Raw genomic sequence first — 10,317 nt, forward strand, 5'->3', positions numbered from 1 at the left:
TTGATACGGCAGTTGACCCGGTTTTGCCTTCAGAGGCCCCATCTTCGAATGACACCATCACAGAGGAGAATAAAGACGACACCGTCCAGATTCTCTTCATCAGCACTGACTCTGATGAACAAGTGGGCAATGCCACCATTCCTTTATCGCAGGAAGGAAGTTCATCGGAGCAATATCCGGCCGTCTACTCGGTCCCACCACCAAGCAACCTGGTTGTGTCCTTTGACTGGAACCAACTAGGCAGACCCCGTTTGCCAGCCAATATACCATTCAGAATTATTTGTCAAATATACAGAATGGTAATGGCTGGCACTATCATTGATGAGGGGGCATCTGTGAGTATCCTTTCCTCTATTGCTTGGAAAGCACTTGGTTCGCCAGCGCTTTTACCTGAGATGAGAAATCTATCAGGTTTTGATAAAGGAACCAGTCGACCTTTAGGGATCCTCCCCAATGTGCCTATAATATTGAAAGGGAAGACCGTTCAAATGAACGTGATGGTCATTCAAGGACCCTTGGATTATAACCTACTCCTTGGATGAGACTATATATATTGCATGGGAGCTATAGTCTCCTCACTCTTTAGAGTAATGTGTTTTCCGCATGAAGAAAGAATGGTCAAGCTCGTAGACCAACTTTCGTTTCCCGGATCACGCATCGCAAATAGTCATGTACCATCCCTAAATGGTCTATTCATGCAAGAAGTGTCTCAACACACGGTCCGTCCTCCTAATGAGCGCGAGTAATCTGGGAGGATATGACTGGAACCCAGGGGGCATGCGTCCTGGCCTGCTTCGGCAGGGAAACTTTGGGTATAGAGTAGGTTTCCGTTGGAGAATATGACTAGTCCGTACCCCGTCCGTGATTGGAAGAGGGGTTGTTCTAGAATAGGATTCTTTTGTCAAAGTTACGTGTTTAGCGCCAGAGTCATTCACCCTTGTCTATTTCGGTAGACATTGCCGAGGAAGTGTTTTGTTTGAAAGAGTAACGAGACAATCTTTGGGTAACCTGAAAGAGGTAAGCCTCTCTCTTTAAAACAATTGTTTTGAAGGAAAAGAAGTAGAGGTAACCTTGAAATCGTACTTTATACCTGGGGGCATGCAAACCTTTTGGAGTGTTAGCAAGGGACGGCTATTTATTTTTTAAATTTTTAGGACCTCTAACCCTTTAAACTCGTAGGATTAGTCGTTTCCAAACTTGCATAAAGAAAGGATAAGGAGCAAAGCTTAGTGAGATGAAGCTCCATAAAAAATAGAATCTTGATGAGACACTCTTATCTTATGACTGGGTAATCGAGCAGTTTTAGCATAAAGTTCATGCTCGTTAAAAAATAAACGCAAAATCGAGCAGTTTTAACGCGGAATTTATGCTCGTTAAAAAATAGAAAAGCGATTGTGAGCAAGCTTTCCCCTAGAGTTCAAGCTCATTCAGAAAAAACGAACCGGTAAATAACCACTGTGATCGTAAATTTATCAGCCATAAAAGCCTTGGTCGTGTTTGCACCTGCCACCTCCACTTTTCATTTGGCCGATCGTTCACCTCCATATGATTGTTTACCCATTTTGAGGAACAGCTGCGAAGAGTGATTTCACCTAGCCATCCTTGTGACACTACCGTGATTGGAAAATTCCAACCTGTACCTGGAACCTGCTGCTAATCCTGTTTATCACTCGTTCCTCAAAAGACGAGTCTCCTTTAAGCTCTTTTCAATTAACTCGTAAAATATGAAAAGATTGCCGAGTTTTGGCCTTCCAGCTAGTTAAAGGACAGGAAGAGCTATCCCTCCTCTAGATTTTAATCTTTTTGGACCTGAGGGATTATTGCAAAAAAAGATCGAGCGCTTGTTTTGTTTGGCTCGTTAAAACTATCGAAAACTCATCCCTTCTGTATTGTTTTATACTTTTTTGGACTTAAGGGATTAGATGACAAAAAAGGAATTTTGGAGCTGACTTTATGTACCTTTTCAGACTCTCTAAAAATGAAAAGGACTGAGTTATCCTTGTCGTTAGACTCGTTAAAATTATTAAATAGCGATAAACTTGTCTTTAGACGAGAACGAGTTTCACTATCGCTAGGCTCATTAAAACATAGCGATGGACTTGCCCGAAGGGCAGGTTATAGAACAAGCATATGTTATCCTCCTCAAGCTTGACAAAAATAAAGAGGTACTGGTCAGCAATGACTGGGGAAAAATTGGGAGAAAATCGAGAAAACTTTGATGGTAGCAGGTCGCTCTTGAACATGACACTTTTCCTCCGTACCACAATCGGGTTGGGTGGTCTCATTCACCGGTCACATCACCATGGTCTCGCCATACCATCCATATTTGGGGTAATGCTACCGATCCATCGCATCAGTGTCGCCATATGTTCAAGAGAAGTCGTTCAGAAAGAGTCAACCGGGTCCCATCCACTGCCATACATTATCCTTCATCCATTCATGACCGCCACCCTGAATCATATGTCACAGATCGTTTTCACCTCCATTAAAATCATTAGCTCTGTTCCGTGTCACTGATGTGGGATTCATCAAGGCCCTCCTTTGACGGATTGCTTCTTGTCGACATCAGCTCATTATCCAAGAAGTTGATCTAGGAACAACCCCCTTCAGTACTTTGAAGCTTGCATGCCTCAATGGCAAGTTTCTCACTTCCGGCGACAGGTATACATCAATGACCTTCGACCAGAAGATTTTGCGTGGTGTTCGATGCCAAGTCCTTTATTCACACCACGTGAATTGTACTGTAGTACCTTGAGGGTCATTATCATTATCGGTGATTCCTCTCACGCTTGTTAACGGTTTACATCATTGACCGGTAATCAAGCGATGTCTTTCCATGTTCGACTTCAGCGCAATTCTCACATGGATCGACTTGTACTTAGAGTGAAGATCAAACGAGTTTGAAGACCCCGGATCTAGTTTCATCCATCCGGGCTGCGATATATATTCAAGAAAAATAAAGACATTTGACATGTACATCATTGCAGCAGATGATCATCCTACTCAAAGGATGATAATTTCGCCAAAATTATCAGTCTACCATCAGACGATCGTCTGTTCTATGTACAAAAAATGAATTTATAAAGCTGAGCATGGGAATGCCCGCCTAAGCTAGATCATGAAATCAGTATGAATCATAATGTATTGTATTGTATCTTATTACAGGTCTCCTCCCAGCAAATGGATGAACTTCGTACCCTCTTGGATAAAGCATTTCACCCGATAAACGGCCTCATACTTTAGGGGGCAACTGTTATAGACATTTTTGTGCCTTACAGCATTGAGCATGAAATGTCCATAATCTAAGGGATCCAAAGTCCCTAAACATGTTGTTCCTACCCCTAGAGGAACAAGGCCAACTAACCACAGCAATTCACAGAAGTTCTCCACCTGAAACCACTCAAAAACAAGTCAATTCAGAATCATGTCAACTGCTCCACTGAGCATCTGCGCTGAATGTCAACTACTACACTGGCTACCTACGTTGAATGTCAACTCCAACACTAGCTACCTGCGCTGAGCGAGCTTGGACAAGTGGCAGGCTCATTCCTCAATGTGTCAATGCTCAAGAAGCTTCCAAAATGACACTTGCCTCAGGGAATTCGACTGGTGATGAGTAAGAGGTTCCAAATCTCCAAGTGGAAGCAAGAACCTCCAAGTGGACTCAAGAACTGAGAGAGGGAGAGGACACTAGTCAGATCTCAAGCTGACTCATCCTCTCTCCAAAATAACTATATATAGATCTCTCCTCCATGAGATCTAGAGGCTGGAATTTTGTTATTGCAAAGAATTGTTGTTGGTTTGAGACTGGAAACATTGGGTGCTTAATGCTTTGAAGGGAGCTGAAGAAGGAATTCCATTCTGCTAGGAAGGAGATGCTGGATTGGAGCCCTCTGGGTTGTATCTCTTCCTGAACCTTGTTATCAATCAATAAAGCTATCTTGGTTTTCTCCTATATACTGGTGTATTTGTATGATTGCATTAGTGTATTTGATTTACTTCTAATCCTGAATCATTTATGAATATAAATATTTGCCTTTGTGTTGTGTTCTTCTCTTGTCGCAAGTAGCTGTTCTCTTGTCATAGGTAGCTGTTCTCTTGTGATCTCGCGGGAATCAAGTAGCTGTTCTCTTGAGCAAGCGAGGAGGCAAGTAGCTGTGAACACCCAAAGAGAAGGGGATCTAGATCGAGGGACAAACGGAAGACAACGGTAAGTCTATCGATCTCCCCTATTTCACATTTCATAAAGGAAGAAACCAGAATAGCTGTATATGTTTGTTGCTAAGGCACTGTCACACCTTAGGTGGATAGGATTGTCCTGCGTAGGCATTTTTCCCCACAACAATGTCAATGGCAATAGTTTGGGAAATGTTTCCCAAATTCAACTCTGAATCAGGATGTTTCATGGGATTCTGAGCGTCCTTGACATATTCAGCTGTAAAAAATGATGAAAAATCATTTTCAAAGTCATCACCCTTAGGTAAAAACGAAGATCTATGATGAAGATCTTCCCATGGTAGATCGTCTACACTTAGGATTTCGTGAAGTTGTTCGTCAGATGATACAACTTTAGGAAACGTTATCTGTTCTGAGGTCGATGTGAAAATTGATTCCTCATGGACCACATTCATTTGGTCGGATTGGGTTGAACTTGAGCCGGAAAAAGACTGCATGGCCTCATAAGCAATTTCATATGGACTCAAAGGCATTGAATTACTGAATGAGTCTACCTCAGATTCAGATGGGACAATCCAAGGATCATCATAGATAATAGTGTCTGAAGTAATCATATGAATGGTTGCGAATGAAGGGTCTGCGTTGATTGGAGGGAAAGGAAAAGTTCCCAGTAAACCGGAATCTTTAACTAATCCTACACCAACATCCTTGTAAGGGATAGTCATTTTACCGACATGCTGGATACTCTCTGAAGAGGCTGGGTCGGATGAAAAGTAAGCCAGCTGGTCTATCGTCACGATCTTACCATTGTGTGGAAACTTTATAACTCTGAAGACCGATGACACGACCGCTGTCATAGCGTAAGACCAACTGCGACCCAAAAGAAGGTTGTAGTCTAGAGGGGCATCAACCACCTCCACATCCAAACTAACGGTTTTTCCTTCAACCCCTATAGGCAAATCCTGTAGAATGCCAAACGGATGGAACCCACGGCCATCAAAGGCCTTAAGAATTGTCGGGGATTGGTTCAGTGAAGGAGAGCCAAGCGATCTCCAACACTGAATCGACATAATACACGTAGAAGCTCCTTCATCAATTACTGTCCGATGAATTGGCCTGTTTTTGACTATCACTGGAATCTGGAAAGCCATCTGATGAGGGAGACGCGATGTACTATTTTCTAGATCAAAGGTTATTAGGTTCGGGTCCTGAACATCAACAGCTCCTATAGCCGACAAAAGTAATTTCCTCTGTGCCAGGCATGATTGCAGCACTTCTAAAGCCGACATTGCTGAGGGTGAAACAGCTAAATCCTCAACAATGTTGTAATTCTGGGTCGCTCTCGCATGTGGATTGAAAGCAGACCTTCGAAGTACACCCTTGGCGGGCGGTTTTATTACTAAGTCCAGGTTAGGTTTCTCGATCTGTAGTGGATCAGAGCCGGGAGCTGAGGTTGATGGATTTGAACGAGAAGATTCTGCTTCTTTCGATCCATCCACAGGACTTTTACTACCATAATATTGTGATCGAGTCGTAATCCGTACATGAGACATCATCAATATGGGTTCTTCACTGGCATTCGAGGAAGAACCTATCATTTTACTCTCCTGCTTTGGAAATGGATCTTTCAAAACAGCAGGAGTTGGGGAACCTTTAACGATTTTCACAACCTCTGCCCGATGAGGGCAATCTCTTGTGAAATGATCTTCTTCACAAATTAAACAAGGATAGCGACGTTTGCGCTTTTCGTCGTTAGATTCCAACTTCTCTTTTTTCTCCTTTGGAGCCTTGTCTGCTTTATCCTTCTTCTTGCCTTTCTTCTTACCATCGTTTTTTGATTTAGCCGTAGATGTCTCTACAGCGTGAATGTCGGCGGTAATTTCAGGAGAAGACTCTCCTGTCGGGGAGTCTGGTAAGGTTATTATTGGAAAAGAATTCTTTGAGGATTTCTTCTTACTTTTAGTATTCACCATACCAATCATGCCATCAGCAGCATGAGACCCCGAAGGAGCAGCAGCGATTTGATTCGACTTAGGAAGATCCGGGATCTTCTCGTGCAACGTACCCGACTGAGTGTAAACTAAGTCAAGGTACTGGGCTTGAGCAATGACTTGCTCCTCAGTAACTACTCTGGCCTTAGCTACATCTTCAGTAATCTTCGGTAATAATGATTTTACAAACCATTCAGCTAAGATTTGGTCTGGGATAAAAGCTTTCACTAAACGTCTTTGACGTCTCCATTCATGAATATGATTGGAAATATAAGTGGAGGTCGACTGTTTTAATGAAGTTAATAGCTCCGTGCCGTTATCGTATCTGACCGGCAACTGAAAACGAGTTAGGAACGAGGTAGCTAACTGGTTGAAATTGTAAAAAGAGGCCCGTGGTAACTCAATGTACCACTTGGCCGCGAGACCAATGAGCATACGCTGGAAAAGACGTAAGCGGATCGAATCATCCGAGATGGAATTTGAAGCACACCAGAGGTGGTAAGTCATCACGTGAGTGGACGGATCCTCTCCAGACTTACCTTCGAACTTGGGTATATCACTGGGCAACTTATTTGGCATTAGCGGCCAGAATAGAAGATATTGTATTGGATTGTTCGTTAGGCGCGTCAAATCGGGTAAATCCAAAGTTGCGATAAACGGTAACTGCCGGTTAGGATCTCTAAAACTCTGGGTCACAAGACCAGTTCCAGGAGGAGGATATCCAGGATAACTTGGTACAGGAATCGCATTCGGGATATTATATCCTCCTGGAAAGCCAGGATTGACCGGATCATACTGGGGTTGTTGAGGTTGTTGATAAGTGTACCCAGGATACGGTTGATACTGGTAAACCGGTTGTTGGACAGTAGGACCGAATTGGTACTGTCCCTGGTACTATTGGTAGGTAAATTGAGGTTGACTTGTTACAACAGTACTTAAACCAGGCTGCCCTACAGGCATCTGGACCGTAGTTTGAATCGTAGATCCGGACAACGGTAAAGATGTCTGAGGAGTGGTTGCAGAGACAGTAGAAACCGGAGCTGTCGATACTCCAGAAGTAAGTGCGGTAGATGTTGCGGTAGTTGCAGCAGTCGTTTGAGATGGAGTACTAGGTGCAATTGGCGGTTGAGTAACTACCGAAGTTACAGAAGTTTGAACATTTGACTGGACAGGTTGCGGTTCTAGGGTGAACCAGAAACTACGGGTTGTCCAGTTTGAGGTAACAACTGTATACTTGGCTGCAACACCTGTTGACCTTGTGATGGATCCCACACTATCATTGCGGGGTATTGACCTGTAACATGTTGAGGATACTGAGATCCATAACCGGATTGAGGATAGGATTGATAACTGAAAGGCACAGTTCCCATACCTTGAACATATGACTGACCTTGAGGTGGTTGATAACCTTGACTCGAGTATTGACCTTGAGGTTGATAACCTTGGGGTAAATACTGATACTGGGGTTGACCTTGACCTTGAAGTTGATACCCTTGAGGTTGATACCCTTGAGGTAAATATTGATACTGAGGTTGACCCTGGGGTACATATTGAGGCTGGGGTTGACCTTGAGGCATGTATTGTACTATGGGTACATACTGTCCTTGAGGTTGCCCCCCAGACACGATTTGTGTACCTTGAGGTTGTCCCCCAGGCGTTAATTGAGGCTGCCCCCCAGGCAGTAATTGGCCTCCTTGAGGTTGAGAAACGGGAACTGAACCTGACATCATGTAAATGTCCCCTACACCCAACGGTTTATTACCATTGTTTCCAGCTAATAACCCATGATCAATGGGTTGAGGAGATGCCCCCGCAAAGGTACCAGAAAGTGACTGATACCCGGCGGGAATAGAAGGACCGTCGTGCAAGAAAGATTCAGGAGATTGAGTAAACACGGATGACTGACCAGACATATTTACAGGAGTATAAATACCTCCAGGTGGAAAAGGAGTACGGGGTGGAGAAAAACTTATCCCTGAGTTGTCTAAATAATTGGTAACGAAAGGTACCAAGTAGTACTTCTAGGAGGACTGTAAAAGATAGATTCACGCTCCCTTAGATCAATAGTAGGTTGATCTTCAAGGATAGATACGCCTAATTCTTCCTTTGGAGCAAGTTCTTCAATAGCTACCAAACCAGCAGGAAGATTTTCGGTGATGACTCTTTCTACCCTAGGTGAATCTGGTGCACTAGAAGTTGGAGTAACAGGTTCAGATACTTCAGGTTCTTCACCTATATCACTAGTAGATGAAAAACTACCAGCAAGCTCAGAAACTGCAACTACTTCAGGATTATAACCTGTTTCTAGACCTTGGTAATCTGGATGGACTACCAATGACGATTCTCCTTCTTCAGGTGAACCTACTTTACTGCCACTAGGAGTTACAAGGACCTTTAAACCTTCGTAATGACTTGGGACGTCTTGAGGAGGCTCACCCCGAAGTCTACGGGATTTCCTCAACAATTCGGCCACAGAAACAACCTCAGGAGACTTGCCCCGAAGTCGACGGGACTGTCTCAGTAATTCTGCCACAGTTAAAAACTTTTAACTACTGCACACGCAAACAAAGTAAAATCTCAAAGAAAACCACCTAAAGTCTCTAAAGAACCAAACAAATTTGAATCGCATGCCTAAAGAATCTAGGGCGTCAAACCAAACACAAACAGTAGCCTTCCGGAACAAAAACGCTAGTTGGAGATGAAACCCAACATCGCCGGATTCAGTACAGAAGTGGCGGGTGGAACAGTTACCCCGACAACCTGCTTAATGAATAGACCGGCACAAGTTCCTCCACTTTGACCGTCTCGAGTGAAGTGAACCCCCCGGAAAATCCAAGTGAGTCTAGCCGACGTCTGCTCCAGGTACAGTGGGATCTTCCCTCCGCCGTCACCTCGGTAGAATCCTAAAGATAATGGTCACTAAGGTTACCAATAGCAACAAATGCACCTGGGGGAACAATCTACACTCCGACAGCATGCAAGGGCAGAGTATCAAGCTCAATACCCTTGCCGGCTCCTTGACAATAATCCAAGGTTTACCGACAAGTGACCCCTGGCTCCTCGACAATGGTTAATCCGAGGTTTACCGTTTGTAATACGTGCGTGTCTGGCATCGTTCCCAATGAGGGAGGATTGATCCCCTCACTGGGTCGGACACGAGCTCGTGCTCCTCCTTTAAGAGGAGCTTTCCCAGAGTACAAATGAAACAATTGGATTTATTCTATCAGAAGATAAGCTACTTGTTTGGTTTTGTTGTCTTGGAGAGTTAATTACTCTCCTACTCCAAGACACTAGCCTGATCTAAATTGGTGTTTCAGAGCCCTAGTAAATAAAAGTTACTAAGTTAATTTTACTTTAAGCGTTAATTTTATGGTTTTTCTTAAAGACAAAAAGGTAGTGGAGATGAAACTGGTGGTGTGTAAACTCGACTCGCAACCACTACAAAGATGCACCTAAGATGATTTACGCTACTTTTCTTTTTCAATGAATCTCCTAACTAAGAGAGTTGGAAAATGCAAATTTTATAGAAAACAACTTTCTTAGTAAAGACAATCAAAGAAACAATCTCTTTATCTTTTCAAAACACACAACTCATGACCACTAATTACTCTACGAAATTTCCTTTTTCTCCCAAAAGTCTACAAATGCTACCAAAGCAAACTTTTTCCAAAAGAATTTTTTGTGTTTTTTCTATATTAATAAAGCATATAAAAACTATTTATCAAATCAAATTTAACAAATCTAAGACAATCAAATCAAATTCACTCAAAAGAAAATTAAAAGGAAATTTACCTAAAAGCAAAAAATAATGAGGACAAAAGCCTACAAGGATAATTCCCGGATGTTTTACTCAGTCAAAATGCAACTAAGGATCAGTTCATGCAGAATCATAAACTAATCAAAAAACAAAATCGAAATATTTTTGTTCTTTTTTCTCAAGAATGAAATTCAAGGTTTTAACAAACAAACTTTTCGAGATTCGCAAAGAGAAGACACAAAGGTAGGTCTCTCACAAGGGTGACTTCTATGACAAGCCTGACTCCTAAGAGGATTGACCAAAACCAAGGAGATCCAAATTTTGACAACCTCTAATGCCAAAGTCACTACAGGACCAGTTAAAAATCAAACCCTAAGGCAAAATCCCTATGAA

Source organism: Pinus tabuliformis, chromosome 7 (assembly GCF_031772625.1).
Source record: "Pinus tabuliformis cultivar Carrire ecotype Pingquan chromosome 7, CPIR1, whole genome shotgun sequence".
In the NCBI taxonomy this organism is placed as follows: Eukaryota; Viridiplantae; Streptophyta; class Pinopsida; order Pinales; family Pinaceae; genus Pinus; species Pinus tabuliformis.